This window comes from Pinus tabuliformis, chromosome 3_2, assembly GCF_031772625.1.
Source record: "Pinus tabuliformis cultivar Carrire ecotype Pingquan chromosome 3_2, CPIR1, whole genome shotgun sequence".
NCBI classification, from domain to species: Eukaryota; Viridiplantae; Streptophyta; class Pinopsida; order Pinales; family Pinaceae; genus Pinus; species Pinus tabuliformis.
Window position 1 is genome coordinate 561,787,368 of NC_142302.1, and position 17,138 is coordinate 561,804,505.

A 17,138-nucleotide genomic window follows, 5' to 3' on the forward strand; every position below is an offset into this window, starting at 1 on the left:
GGCAAAAAGGCAAGGATGTGTCAGAAGGGAGAGGAACTAAGAAAGGAACTAAGCGCAAGACTGAGGTTATTGTCCTTTGTTCCCCTCTTATATACTTCTCATAAAGGAAAGTGAAAGTAGCTTTAGTTTGTTTGTTTCTAAAATAGCTACCAGTCTTAGTGGGACTAACAGCTCCGAGTGGACACTAGATTTCCCAATAACAAAATGGTGACTCCACTGGGGAGCGAATAGATTGTTTGCTTGTCTATATTTGTTTGTTTTATAAACTTACAGACAGAGCCTGAAGTCAAGCCAGCTAGCCTTCGAATTGCATTTTCTATGCAAGTGCAAAGAAGATCAATGCTGCTTCAGTCTATCTCCAGGTTTTTTTTATAAATTGAAAAGTCAATTTGCAAACCTTCTAATTGCCCTAGTGGTGGCTCTTGTAACCTCATTAGATCAACCCCTGTGATTTATATTTACTGAACATCATTAGCTCGGCATAAATCCCTGAACTAAGCTGCAAACTGTGACTCGGAACTAATTTGAAGTCTCGTCCCTGGACCATAGCACTTTCTCCTCTTGGGAATCTAGATGTATCTCACTTTCCCTATGTTGCATGTGTGCTGATCAGATAAGACCTCTTCTGCTCTTAGATTTTGGCTTCTGTGTTCACTCTCTTCAGCTTTATTCAGGAGTTTTGTTGTCTGTGATTAGTATACCACTATAGAAACTCCCTTCTTTTGCATGATTCCGCCTCCATAGTACAAATAATTGTGAATGTTTTTATGTATTGTGTGCCATTTATAGTTCTCTTTTACAAATAAGTAGCATAATCAAACTGTCGTCTTTTGATTTGAAAGTATCGTTTTCAATCAAAGAAAAGAATTCTATTAATCTTGACGGTTGATAATACAGTTACTCTTGTATTTGATTTGAATTATTAGTTTTTCAAGTGTCAAAAGCAGTTTTCAATTCAAAATAGCAAAGTGTCGTCGTTATCTTCCTTTCGTTTTTGAAGAGAAATTTGTTAGTACTGTTGCTTTGAAAACATAATTCAGATTTGTACTTAGCATTCTTCTTGTCATTCACACATTAAGAAAGCTAAAAGAAAATACATGCATCTGCATTTGCATTTAGACTGCTTGTTGGTTTGATTTAGGACAGTACATCTAGTGTGTGCTCTTTGCTCTATGTTGAAAGAATATCATCTCTCTTTCTTTACTAGCTAGGATTTTCATTGCAAAAAAGAAGATTAAATGATTGTTTATCATCTTAGATTGAATTTTAGGAATTGTATATCTACATCACGTCGTGAACCTAAAAGGAAAATTGCTTAAGAAATATCAACTATAAAATAAATTCAATGAACCTAAAAACGCTTTGGAACCTAACACACAACATTTAGAAGTTTAGGCTAGAGACGTATTCCAGTGTTGTAAAGCCTGGTAACCGTCGCTTTCACTGTTGGTTGGGTGATTCCTCCTCTTTGAGACAACAAGTGCTATTACGAACTTTTGCTCCCATGTACCGTCGAGTATATATTGGGAGACCACAATAGGCTATATCCTTTATCCATAGGAAGCCATGTCTGCCACCCTATCGATCGCAATGCACTGAACACAACATTCGGGAAGATTGACTGCCGTATCGTAAAAAGTATAATGCAATTTTTCGATTGGTTTGGTAATCCCTCTGTCTAGATTTCCAGAGTAGTCTCTTTCATTCCTTTTCAAACTCCTTAAAGGAAAAGGTCCATCGGAGCACTTGTCACTTCAGGCTCATTAAAACTCGAAGGCGACTAGAGTCATCTTTTGTTTTTTATCGACTCTTAAAAATTGAAAAAACAAGTTGTGTCAAAGCGTCTAAAATTCATTTAATTTAGAAACATTTTCCCCTTTATTTTTAGTTGATCGAGTAATTCGCAATCGTGGAAGAAATTTAATTGAAACCTTGTCGTTCGCGGAGACTTATGAGTCAACCGTCTTTGTCCCCAGAATCAAAACTATTCTGGACAAATCGAACTCATTTAATCGGTTCAAAGTCCCCTGGTTTGGTTGGAACAAGTGTTCTGACACCCACGGAAACTGCGGTTACTCCAAACATTTCTGGTATCCCTGCTTCTAAGGAAGAAGTTCCGCAACCACTAGAGGATAGTAGAACTGATCCTAGTGTGAAGGTAAACACTTCTATTCCTGAACTGGCTCCATCTATAGCTGATTCGGAAGGTGTTATTCTCCAAACATCTGTCGCTGCAGAATCTATACCTTCTTCGGCACCGGAAATATTTTACGGACCTGACGGTCTACCTCTTCCACCTAGATTGATCATTATAGAAGACATTGTGGAGGATCCCCCATCTAATACTCCATTGCATTGTGGAGTTGGGATCACCCTATATCCTTCTTCGTCGGAAATTAGTCTAACATTATCGGAAGTTCCTGTAAAATCGCTAGGAAATATTTTGGATAGACTAGATATGTCTGAACAACCGTTGACATCTAGGACTCTGTCATCTGACACAGCAGTGGTGCATCTTCCTGCTGCTACTCCAACAATGTTTGTCGGTGTACCATCTGCCGCAACTAGATCTCAATCGCTAGATGGAATCCATCTAGGGGTTGTTTCGACAGTATGGTCTGTTCCTGTTTGTTTGTCTGGAACAATATCTGGAATCTCTTATGTTGAGTCTCAGCAAATTGATCCTTCGCAGTGTCAACTTGGGTAGTCTAGTCCTCAAAGGCAAATCATTCCCTTAAGCACTAGATTACCGCCGTATGGGGGGCAATATGCCCTTTCATTGTCTCCTCCGAGAGATCAAACATATGAAAGTTCGCAACAGAATTCAGGTTATGCTGGAATTACATCCAATGGTTGGATACCAATACTGCCTCAACAACCAAGACTTGTATACTCAATGCAAGAAAGTCTGCCTCTGTCAAATGTCCCCACTACACTGGCCATAGTCACAGATCATGGGTCACATTTTCGCAATCACATGATGGTTGAATTGGCTGCCAAATTAGGGTTGTCCCATGACAACTCTACTCCATATTATCCACAGGCCAAAAGACAAGTTGAGGCAATCAACAAGGTCCTGAAGCAGATGCTGCAAAGGATGATTGGAGTCCACAAAAGGAGTTGGCACATGATCTTGTACTTAGCCTTGTGGGCATACCGGACATCGGTGAGGAATGCAACCAGGTTTACACCCTTTCAACTGGTGTATAGCTTGGAAGCAATCTTACCAGTTCAGTGCGAAATCTTGTCCCTTAAACTCACGGACGACCTTCTCCCCGGAACTTCAGAAGAGGAGACTCGTTTCTTGGAACTAATCCAATTGGATGAAACCCATCGTGATGCCACTTTGGCTAATGAAGCCCATAAGAAATGAGTCAAGGTGTAGTTCGACAAGAATGTCAAACCCTGTGTCTTCTCAGAAGGTGATCTGGTCTTACTTTATGACCAGGAGTCCGATAAATTGGGAGCAGGCAAATTCAAGTCTTTATGGATGGGCCCCTATATTGTTAAGCGTGTGTTATCAAAAGGTGCCTACGAGTTAGTGGATTATGATGGGATTCCATTGGCGCACCCCACAACGGGTTGTACCTTAAGCGTTACTATGCTTGACTCAAGATAGTAACTGCTATGATTTTGTTACATTTTTGTTTCCGCTAAGGGTAACTGTTTTGGTTAAGTGATATGATTTTACGTTGTTGCAGATGTTAGACCTATTGGAATCATTTGTTGGATATGCCGAGGGAGCGAGTCGTAGTTCGTGGAACCTATCTTCTGCGGCCTGGGCCATCTTCGATCCAAGCAACGAGTTAATAAGTTTCAAAGGGGTATGTATTGGTCGGTCAACAAACAATATTGCCGAATACAGTGCATTGATAGAGCTCCTCTATGATGCCATTACGCGTGGCATGCGCCGACTCATCGTCAAGCTAGACTCACAAATCGTCATCCTACAACTCACTAGTATCTAATCCGTACGGAATCCAACTATCTATCGCATGTTCCTAAGGGTCAAGATTTTGGAAAGGCAGTTTGATTCTATTCAATATCAGCATATTTCCAAAAACTTAAACACATTAACAGACTCATTGGCAAATTATGTGTTAGATAGACATTTGCAACATTTATAAAAGAATAATTTCATCAATATTTGCATCAAGATCATGTAACTCAACCAAAACAAAGCTCCTAAAATCAAAAGTATATATATAACACTTTATGGTTTATACATAATGTTCTGTAACCAAGACAAAATTGGTCAAATGACCCAAAACTCAAAATTATAGGGGGCACCCTAGTCTAATGATGCTGGTGATAACAAGTCACCGCCTGTGCAATCATGCATAAAAGCCTAGTCCATCGACTCGACACGCCAGTAGTATGTCGCTGCAACCTCAGAGGCAGCTCGTCGGTCCTCACGTCCAGAATACCGAGAATGAGGCCCTCGATCTGATCCTACAATGCTAAAAGAGTCTTGGCCACATCAAGGTCGTGAAGGATAACGCTCCCCACAACCTCTCTTGCTGGAGTGGCAGCTGGCACTCTCAGACGTACTACTAGCCGAACTGGACCAATATATGTATGAGCACACGAGTTTTGATTAGTCATGATAGAAGAAAGCACAAGAACATTATAAAAGGAAACGATAAACAGAGATATGGTCAGAGAATTTACCGATAGCACCCCACTGCTCACCAGCCAGCAGCACCAAATCCGGGTCATCCCGGAAATCCATACCAGCATATGGATACTCAGAAAAAACGATCTCCTGACGATTGAACCACTTGAAGAAGGTATCATAGAAAGAAAACTGGGACTGACCAGCATGTTAGGCCATAAGGTCAACCCATCTCTGCATCCGTGGCTCAGTCGGTGGAGGTAAGCCAAGTGAAATGTACTGCAGCTGCATCAGTGGGATCGTTTCCAAGGCAAAAGCGGTCAAAATAGAACCGTAGCCAAAGTTCTTGGATTTTCTGTTTTTTACCTTGGTCAGTTGTTCTTTCATCACAGGGAGTACTGTGTCACACCAGTTGAACACCTTTGGTTCAAGGCATTCCAAGGTGTACTGCATATAGGACCTGTTAGGCACATGAAGAGCCGCACTACTAGCCATTCTAACAAAAGTGAATAGAATGGTCCTCAAGGACCGGTCACTGACATCTCAGATGTTGATCTTGCCATCCCTACTTGGCTGAGATCCCTCTCTGCAATACTGGCGAATATAATCTCTCACAGATTTTCCCCCACGAGCGGAACCTGATAATGAAAGAGGGGCACCACGCCTCGATAAACCGGTCAAAAAATAGATGTCCACGACAGTCAAGGGGATGGATTTGCCTCTGATCTAAAACACCTGGTTGGTAGGATCCCATGCATCAAGAATATATTGCAACAAGTTGATTTGTTGCCTCATGCTAGAGATGCAGAAAAACTTGAACAGGCCACAGTTCCGCAGTGCAGTTACCGTAACCGAATCATGTAAAGCAAGCATGCCCTATTCTTCATGCTCGCATTCTCACCATGTAACAACCATTTTTATCCAATGAATCTCTGCAAAACAAGCAAGAGAAGAGTCAGGATATCGATTTGGCGAAAAATAGGTAAAAATTCCATGAGTTAATAGTGCAAAAGTTTCCCTTCTCGCACCCATCGCACTCCAGCAGTGTACTGGGTGAGATGCATACTGACCGGCCAATGGCCAAGCCAGTATGCATCACAGCTTTCAATATAGAAAGGGTACGATGGAGCCAGGGTGAATTTTTCAAACCCTAGGGGCTCAGAAAAATAAGGAAACATGCTCAGAATTCAAAAAGGAAGGAATGCAATTGAAGAGCGTCGGTTTAGCTCCTACCTGGTCCAGATAGCGCTAAGAATCGTCCACAGAATCTCCCAGAATTAGCTGGTGAAAATCAAGGGGGAAAAGCACCTCCAGAGCTCCAACAAACCAAAGTTCAAATGAAATGGTAAAATGAGGGGTAAAAACCACTTTTAAATTACTTTTCACGTAATTCGAGTAAAATATTAGTGTTTTAACTCATTTTTCAAACATATATTGTTCATTTCTAATCAGTTTGATGAAGCAATTGAACAGGCAGTACAACCTTTGAAGGAACAAAGTGGTTAGCGGTGAAATCAAATAATCAATGACCATTATCACGAGTAGTTTTTATGCGAAGTTCAAGCTCATTAAAAATTAAACCTTAGCAATGAGAAAATGTTTCCCCCAGAGTTTAAGCTCATTAAAAAATGAAACAATTTCCGATAGATAACCATTGTGAATGCATTATCATTAGCTTTTTAGCCCTGGTCGTGTTCTCATCATCACCTCCACTTTGTTTTAGCTGATCATTCACCTCCATTTGATTGTTTACCCATTTCTTGAGGAACAACTGCGAAGAGTGATCCTGTTAGCCATCCTTGTGACCCTGTCATGATTGGAAAATTCCAAACCTTACCTGGAATCAACTACTACCTGAAATTATCACTCGTTCCTCAAAAGATGAGTCTCCTTTAAGCTCTTTTCACCTGACTCGTAAAATATGAAAAGATTTCCGAGTAGTTGGCCTCTCCAGCTTGTTAAAGCTACCGGAAGTGCTATCCCCCCTCTAGATTTTAATCTTTTTGGACCTGAGGGATTATTACACAAAAATATCAAGCGCTTGTTTTGCTCGGCTTGTTAAAATTATTTAAAATTCATCCCTTTCATATTATTTTATACTTTTTTGGACTTAAGGGATTATATGATGAAGAAGGATTATTGGAATTTCCTTTACGTCCCTTTCAGACTCTGTAAAATTGAAAAGGACCGAGTTATCTTTGGCTTTAAACTCATTAAAACCAAATAGCGAAAAACTTGTCCATTTAGAAAAGAACGAGTTTCACTGTCGCTAGGCTCGTTAAAACATAGTGACGGGTTTGCCGGAAGGGAAAATTATAGAACAATCATATGTTAACCTCCTCAAGCTTGAAAAAAATAAAGAGGTACTATTCAGCAATGACTGGGGAAAAAATTGGGAAGAAAACTTGAAGAAACTTTATTGGTAGCAAGTGGCTCTTGAACATGACACTTTCACTCCGCATCCAAGTTAGGTTGGGTTGTTCCGTTCACTGGTCATATCACCATTGGTCCACCGCACCATCCATATTTGGGGTTAACGCTACCAATCCATGTCAGTGTCGCTGATATGTTCAAGAGAAGTCGCTCAGAGAATTCACCTGTGTCCCATCCGCTGCTATACATTCACGCTCCATTCTTTCATGACCACCACCGTGAACCCTGTATCATCAGATCGTTTTCACCTCCAAAATCATTTACTCCGTTCCGTGTCATAGATGTTGGATTCATTAAGGCCCTCCTATGATGGGTCACTTCTTGTCGACAATAGCTCATTATCCAAGAAGTTGACTTAGGAACAACCCTTTCAGTACTTTGAAGCTTGCATGCCTCAATGGCAAGTTTCTCACTTCCGCTGACAGGTTTACATCAATGTCCTTCGACCGAAATATTTTTCGTGGTGTTCGATGCCAAGTACCTTTTCACACCACGTGAATTTATTGTAGTACCTTGAGGGTCATCATCATTATCGGTGATTCCTCTCACGCCAGTTAACAACTTACATCATTGTCTGGTGATCAGGCGATGTCTTTCCATGTTCGACTCCAGAACATCTTTCACATGGATCAACATGTACTCCGAGTAAAGATTGGAGGAGTTTGAAGACCCTGGATCTAGTTTCATCCATCCGGGCTGCGATATATTTAGGAAAATAAAGAAATCAAATGTACATCATTGCTGCACAGATGATCATCTGAATCAAAGGATGATGGCTCTATCAGAATCATCAGTCTACCACACAGATGATTGTTTGTCTTGTGTACATGAAAATGAATTTGTAAATCTGAGCATGGGAATGCCCACCTCAGCTAGATCATGAAAAATATTATGAAGATAATGTATTGTATTGTATCTTATTACTGGTCACCCTCTAGCTCGAAAAAACTTTGGATCCTCATGATAAAGAATTTCACCCGACATCAAAAGATTAACGACCTCATGCTTTAGGGGGCAACTGTTATAGACATTTTTGGGCACTGCAACCCCAATCATACATGTCCATAAACCAAGGGCTCCTAAGTCCCTAAAAGTTTTGTTTCACACCCTAAAGGAGCAAGGTGAGTTGATTACATCATTTCCCACAATTTCTCCACAGTAAACTGCTCAGAACTGGTCAAAGCTGTACCAAACAGACTACCTAGTGCAGAGGGTGTGATGCATCTCACCTGCCCAGTGAAAAGGGTGCAATGCATACTTGAAAGCCCTTCTGTAGGGTGCGATGGGCGAGAGTAGACAAATGGCAGAGACAGTTTGCAAGGTGGATTGTCATGGAATCTTCAAAAAACTTCTCTTGTGACACTTGCCTCTCTGAATTCACCCAGGGATGGGTAAGGGATCATCAATCTCCAAGTGGAATCAAGAACTATCAGAGAGAAGACACTAATCAAAATCCTAGAAGCTAACTCACCCCCCTGCAATCATCTATATATGGATCCCTCATCCAAGAGATCGAGAGGCTGGAATTTTGTATCTTGTAAGGAAGTGTTGTTGGTTTCTTGGTGGAATATCATAGTGTTGAGTGATCTAAGCTTTTCATGAGGTGAAGAAGGGCTTTCATGCTGGGAGGATGACGTTGGGTCAAAACAATTGGTTGTAATCCTCTTTGCTATTCTTGATATTAATAAAGCTATTCAAGTTTTCCTCCACATTCTTGTGTGTTTGATGATATATGCAGTTGTGCGGTCAATATATATCTAGTCCTATATTGTTTATGATTGTAGATCTCTGTTCTTCGATAGTATTATGCTTCCTTGATTCCACAGGTGCTCTTTGAAGCTGGGTAGATGAAGGTAAAGCGGCAAGGATCTGTGAGAAGGGAGAGGAACTAAGCAAGGAACTAAGCACAAGACTGAGGTTGGTGTCCTTTGTTCCCCTCATATCTACTTCTCATAAAGGAAATTGAAAGTAGCTTTAGTTTGTTTGTTTCTAAGATAGCTACCAGTCTTAGTGGGACTAGCAGCTCCAAGTTGATACTAGATTTCCTAATAACAAAAGGTCAACATGGACAACCCAATGGGAAACATCCTCAATAATATTTGAGTCCAAGAAAACCAAATTTTTATCAATAGGAAAAGTCTCAAGATGCTAATCTCTACTTAGATCTGAGGTGGAATGACAACATGGTAAATATATGCAATGCCATGAGCCTGTGCTTGGGTAAGAGTTCTAATATGAGAAGCGTGACCACTCTCACCTTCATAGCCACCTAGCTTGCCTTGGTAGTTGCATATGCACTATCGAGATTGGGTACTCATAATATATAGACACGAGGGCACTAATTCGACTCTAGGAGAACAAATTGGGGTGGAATAGAAAGAAAGATAAAATAAAGGATGCAAAGGTGGAAATTGAAAGTAGGTTTGCAGATAGAAACTGGGCAGTGAATGAGATAACGAGAATGCAAAAACTAACCAAGAAAATCTTCAAGAAATAAAATTCATGCCATTCGTCTTGGCCACTAAATGTAACAACAATAGAAGCTCTAACTATCGATCAAGAAGTGTTATCTTAAAATAATAAAATAAATATTAACATAGATAAACTATCATCAAGTGTCAATAAATTTACATGTACATTAAAATTGACACATTTATAAAGAAGAAGTTGACATTACATTAAATAGAAGTAGAAATTGATATTGAATAGAAATAGAAATGAACATTGAATAATAATAGAAATTGAATTTGACATGCACATTCAAATCGATCTATTGGAATTAAAAACAAAAATAAAATTTAACATCCATCATAAAATAAATGAATTTGAAGTTGAATTATATAATAAAATAAAATCATTTAGAAAATAATCAACACACTAATTTCGATCTACATTTTTTATCGGTCATTATTATTACATTATTTCTTCTTAATAAATTAAGGAAAGGAGGTAATAAAAAACTATTAGGTTCTTCTTAGACCTATACATGTATATAATATAGGTAATTTACAAGTTGTATGACTATACTAAAAGGTGAAGAAGTTAGATTGACATTGATCCTTCTAGATAATACTCTCTCTACATTTAGCCAACACAAAAAACTAAGTAAATTTTGAATGATTAGATTAATCTTAAAGAACTAAATATACATCATGTCGATGAATGCAAATTATGTTATAATGATAAGAATTGAAAAAGGAAGATTGACGCTAATACTTCTTCATAATACTCTTTGCACATTCAAGCAACTAAGGAAAGTTGGTAGCTTTCGAATTACTAAATTAATATTAGAAAAATAGATGTACGTAATGTTGATTTTCTACAATTGTTTTGTGAGTTCCCATGCCTAAAACCATTTTATATCCATCTTAATCTTATATCTATGAAACATTGAGATGGATAAAATCTTTCGAGGTGCAAACCTTTCCTTAATATTTGCACCTTGAGAAATTTAATCTTTCTTGACTCTTGATAAATCTGGAAGCAAGATGGATCTTTATAAAAGAAAGTAAATCAGAGAATGTCTTAGAAAATCAATATGAAATATTCAAGGACCATATTTGTACCTATGTTTATAGATCATAATTATTCAACAATTGTTAATACTTTGGTATTACTGAATTAAATAAAATGTTTTATGTTATGAAAATATTTATTGGAAACAAACTTAGTAAAATGATCATAAAAAATATATGAGCGGGTCTATATATGAACTTGCTTATTTTGTTAATGTAAATTTACTAGGATAAGAAAGAATATGATAAACACCTTATAAATTTACAAGTTATTAGTTCCTGCCCTGTCACAGACTATAACATTCATTTCACAGTGAAGTTGTATTTAATATGCATTATTTGGTTGTGTTTTTGCAATTTTAAGTAAATTTATGAGAAAATTCTTAATATTTCTATTTTTGCATAAATTCAAAAATAATTATTGAATTTTAGTAAATGTAATTTGTCATTTTTGATTGGCCAAGGAAGCCCTGATGGGACATAATCCTCCTAGTGGAGAGCATTTTTATTTTATTTTATTATTATTATTATTTTATTTATTTTTTTAACCATTATTATTATTATTATTATTCTCATTATTATTTTTATTTTTTTTAAAGTAATTTTGTGAATAACCATTACATTGGTGAGTGCTCTGACACTATCATTGTTATGTTAGTTTTCTTCTTAATGATGCGAGAATTGATTCGGTGGTTTTGTTAGTTCTTTATTCGATGATGCAAGAATCGATGTGGTTGCAACTAGTTTGCATAGGCTTGGGGGGGGGGGGGTTTGAATGAACACATGTCGAATTAATATTATTCTTTGTACGAGTGTTGGGGTTCTTTGCATATTGAGTGTTGTAATACTAATGAACGGAAATCTAATTGGTATGTTTTTGTTGTGAAAAAGAGTATTTGTTGGATAACTGAGGTCTTTTGCACTGTGTAACGAATGTATAGAAGGCTTTGTATTTTTAAATTACTATTTATGAACATGTTTTCCAAGTACAAAAATAATAGTACAAAGGTGGTTATGCGAAGTTAGTTGTTAATGCAGTTGTAGGCCACTATTATGTTAATTCTCTCTTCAATGATGTGAGAATTCATGCGGTTGCAGGTTATTTACACAGATCTCGGTGGGGTGGTGTGTAGGGATGAAAAAATTTCTAACGAATATTGTTATTTTTGCTATTGCATAGTACAAAGTATGTGTGGGAGAGATAAGCTCCTTTGCATAGTGAGTGCTAGGATCGTTGTGTGGAACATTTACTGTGCAGAGAATGAAGAATGTGTAGGAGATTTGAGGTCTTTACATAGATGGGGGTGCTAAAAAGATGTAATTTAAATTCCTGTGAATAAAAACTATTGTGCAGTTAAATGTCAAATGTGTGGAAGGCTTTATCTTTCTTAATTATTATTTAGCAACATTTCGGTGCTAAAAGATTGTAATTTCAATTCTTGTGTAAAAAACTTGTTGTGCAGATAAAACAAATGTGCAGAAGGCTTTTTACTTTTTAATTATTATTTACGAATATTTTTTGGAAGTACTAAATTAGTTGTACAAAGGTGGTTGTGTAAAGATATTTCTTCAAATGTATTGTGTGCAAAGGGATTTGAGGTATTTTATATAGACGGGGGTGATAAAAAACTATAATTTCAATTCCTATGATGAAAAAGTGTTGTGTGGTAAAACGAATCTGCAGAAGGATTTGTCTTTTTTAATTATTATTTAGCAATGTTTTTGTAAGTATGAAAGTAGGTGTACAAATATGGTTGTGTGAAAGTAACTGGTCAGAGGTATCATGTGAAGAGTTTCAAATATCAATTAAGGGTGTTATTGAGTGTAGAAGTAGTTGTGTGGACGAAGTTGTGCCAAGGTTGTTGTGCATGTGCGGATGTTATGCTAAAGTATTGTTCAAAGTTTACTAAGATAATAAATATACAAATATTGTTTTTCAATTGTTATTTAGGACTTATTTCACAATGTATAATCATTAATTAATATCAATTTCAAAGTTATCTTCTCAGAGATTTTGTGTGTGGAGTTTTGAATGTCAATCAAGGGCATTATTGAGTGCGGAAGTAGCTGTGCAGACGAAGTTGCATGGAGGTTGTTTTCCATGTGTAGATATCATGTGAACATTTTGTGAAAAGTTTACTAAGATAATAAATATAAAAATATCTTTTTTAATTCTCATTTGGAGATGTGTTTAAGAACCTGTCCTAAGTACACACTTGCTTGATTGATTTCTTACTAGGAAGGTACATATTGCTATGTTTCTACTACCATAAATCCATCCAGGTCAGATGTTTCGCACGTTGTCTATTTGCACAAGAAATTCTCTGTTTTCACATTTATTCGTTTTTGTTATATTCAAAGTGTATGAGAATCGTGTTTCTAGATTTGATGTTTTGCTACTTTAGTGGTTTTTTGAATGCACGAGCAGATGTGTACTTGGTGAATTGAATGTTGATATGACTTGAAATTATCCACAACTTTGTTTTCTATTAATTAGAGGAAAAAAATCGAGACAATGAAAAGTATGGATGCCATTTTTATCTTTGTAGTGTGCTTCAGATGAAAAATAGCATGAGTGCTAATTTCTAGGGAAAGGAGATTGCAAATATTTGAAATAACTAGTATAGTAAGGGGGCAAATGTTATTTACAGTGATAGAGAAAACAACAGGGCATGTAGAATTTTCTCTTTGCATATTACGGTTAGGATCTTGGAGTATTTTCCAAGATTTGTTGCCCTATATATACTATTATCTGTGGGATACAGAAGCTATATAATACTACAATCTTCTATATTGATTTTCCTCTTCGCTTTTGACATTGGTGCAAGTTTTTTGTTCATCAAGCATTTCTCTATAATACTTTGTACTATTCTATAAACTTTAGTTTTCTTTTAGATAGTGCAAGGAATCAGTGTGTCAAGTTATCCGTAAGTCAAATCTGGTTCAGTTTTACAAAGTAGTTGTGAGTAGTTGTGAAGTCGATTCATCGTAAAAGGTAATTTTTCTATTTTTGTGCTATTATTGAGAATTTTACATGTTTTAACTTTTAATAATTATAATATTTTTTCCATTAAAAAAAAAGAGTTTAAAATTAAATGAATCTTTACAGAATAAGGTTTTTACTCCATCATCAATGGAGTGTCAAATTTTTCAAAAATTAGATGTCTGAGGTTATTTATAAATCATATTTGGTTTAGCATTACAAAGTAGTGGAAAAATTTATCAAATCAATTTGGTAGAGAGAGTAGCTGAATATAGGTTAGAAATTCAGCCGGAGAGTTATTTTTTGTCAGGATCTGAAAATTTGATTCAGCTCCTTCGAAAACTCCCTAGACACCTAAAATATTTAAGCTTAATAGTTGTAACCCATATTTTGCAAATATTTTGCAAAATATCTGCGGGATTTTAGCAAAAAGCATGGTGAAATTTCCACTATTTTTTGGATGAATTTGTGGTCTCTTTAGACTAATATACACAGATAACAAAATTCTCTATGGGATATGGTGCAAAAAATTCGAAGAAGTCGAATGCTGAAAATGTTTGAATCATTATCTTTTAATCTAAATATTGATAGTTGTTACCATAATCTTTAGAAAAAATTATTTACATTATCGATAGCTTTTTGGGTCTTCAAAATTGACCAGAAAAATAAAGTTTGGGCATATTGCTGGACAAATATGGCGATGGATTTTTTAATTCGAGGTTATAGTAGTCAATTTTCATCATATTGGATGTCAATTGGAGATGTTAACACAAAAATACAGTAAACAAAAAGGCATTAAAAAAAAAAAAACAAGTTGCAATGATTTTTGGTGCTCTTGGTAAATTTGCCAATGGGGTTTTTAATGGTGCTAAATCCATTTCCACTATTATGAAAAATGACTAGGTGAAACAACAATTTTTGGTTGTGTAGGTGAAGTTATCAGTTATCGCAATTTTTTTTCTTAGGGTGCATATGTCAATGATATTGAATGAAGAGAAAAGTGCGTAGTAAATGCACAAGATGTTTTTGGAATTGAAAAAAAAATCCTATTATTGTCCAGAAAACTCAGTTTTGCTATCTTTAATTTTTATTTACTTAGAGCGTCATCTCTAATGATGTTGTGAACAATTAATAGTACTAGTCAATGTTGTGGAGAAAACGGGTAAATGTAGACTAGAACGAGATTTGAATATGTGATTCATTGATATATATATATATATATATATATATATATATATATATATATATATATATATATATATATATAGATAATCTCCTATGCTACAGAGGAATAATGGGTAGGAGGCGACGGAAGGGGGTTGTTTGTAGTGATATGATTAACTACCTTGCTGGATCAATGATATATTTGACTGGTCAAGAAATTATGAGTGATATGTGAACCTATTAGTGGATGAAAAAATAGATGAATATATTTGGAGCACTGGATTGACTAATGGTAGGTGTGTTCTAGAGGTCTTTAATTTCAGAAAAATTGTTTATCTTTGTGAAAATAATTTTGATTTTAGAAAGAGCAAAATTAAGCTTGAAGCGATAAAGGTTTTTCTGAATCCCAATGTATTCAAAATTCTATTCAAGTTACCATAACCGAACCAGAATTTATAATTGTCTGTTGTAGATAATTTCCTTGAGGTAGAAGGGCACGTAATTAACATTTTGAGGGAATCCACTTATACAAGTTTTGAGGTTCCTTCCGATCTTTCTCTTGTAGATATTTGTTTGTTTAGGAAACCATTTAGGGATTTTTGTTGGCTTCATGCCCATGTAGGAAGGCTAAAAATTACATCGCATGTTCCAAAATGCATTTGCTATGTGCTTTATGAGACACACACAACTAATTGTATGCTGGATTCGGATTCTGTAATTTTGAATAAATTAGCTTTTCACTTACATAGATTACCCAATAATAATGGGTTCTTTACGATTTCATACATGATAAACCTTCTCGTGCTAAGGAATGTGTTTGACGGGTTTCCCTGTAATCCTATATTCAAGTTTTTGGGGGAACTAATGCAGTTCGCATATCCTATATTATGGAAGCATGAATATTCTTTAAAATTTTTATTAATTCAAGATGTGTTTGTGAGAAAACTGTATAGCATGATAATTGGAAAATATCCTCCTCAAATATCTGTATAGGCTAAGTCTTTCTTGCTTCACTAGGGCGAATTTGAGGAAAGAAAAGGAAATAAGGCTATAATAATTTATGTTTTTGAAGAGAGGTCATTACTTTTCCAAATATTTGTTTTAGATAGATATTTTGTTTCTGAAGTCTGTAGGTAATATTTTTGCTCGATATTTTTGTTTGAATATAAAAAAATGAGATTTTATTTATTTTCTGTTTACTGTTGGAAAAGTGACCGTGAAAAATACGATTCACACTCTCGTTGTTGTAAAGTATTTGGATTATTTTAACTTAAGTGATTTTGAAGTTATTAAATTCTTTGATATAGGAATAATTTTCATGTATCAACTTGATTCTTTTAGATACAGGAACTTATTTCCGAGAAGTAGAGAGCAGGGTGAGGAAATTCAGAGCATTGATAAAAAAAATGCTAGTATATGTTGGATAATTTTTTAACAAAGAGATAATCACAATGGGATAAAGACATAAGGAAAGAGGTGTAAAACATGCAGGGAAATGTTAATATTTCCTATGCAGTACTGGTGCGACTTCATTTACTAGAAAAAAAGAAAGAGATGTATTGGAAGCAAAAAAATGGTTTCCCATAGGTTATCAGGTGGCGGAGTTGATGAAAGGTTTCCTTGTAGAGTAAATCTAGAAAGAGCACATACTATTGAAACATTTAGATCCAAGAGTGCACATGACATAGAGAGTATCAAAGAAATGATGGACATGGAAGTTGACAGAGTTGCACTATCTGATTGATGTGTGTGCTTCTTTCCCAGAAAATCAGAGAATAATGGAGGAAATTTCCTAAGAGGAAATTAGTTTTTATGAGTGTTTTGTCACATTGTAGGATGAAAATTAATAAAGGAAGTATAAGAGATTGTAGATTCAAAGAATACATCATTGTGAAAGAAAGGTTATTGACTAGAAATAATTGAATTTTGATTTGTGTTCAATTGTAATGCCTGGGTTGATTAAATTGTTTCGAGCTAGTGGTGAAGGGCTTGTTGAATCTGTTGGTTGAAAATAAGCAGAAAATCAAAAGTTGAAGGAAAAACAAAAGAGGTAGAAAATGCTTTGAGCATGGGTCCTTTCCTGAAGACTACATTGGTGATACCTGGTGGATCTATTAGGTTTGAGAAACATGTCAATCTTCTATGTGTAGTGAAATCATATATCATTAATAATATATCCAAAATATTTTGGATAATTGAACCTGCATGGCATGTTGCTTTTGATCATCAACATTGAAAGTAGAGAATGAGGTATTTTGTTGAACTGGTTAAAAATGAGTTGCAGGGAGATACAGAATTCGTGGAAAGTGTCCTATTAAATTTTGGTCAAAAGTTTGATTCACTATCCAAACAAGAAAGAGATAAATAAGGATTTCTGATGTTGATTGGATGAGCCAGTTCAAGGATGCATGGTTTGGGAAAATTAGAG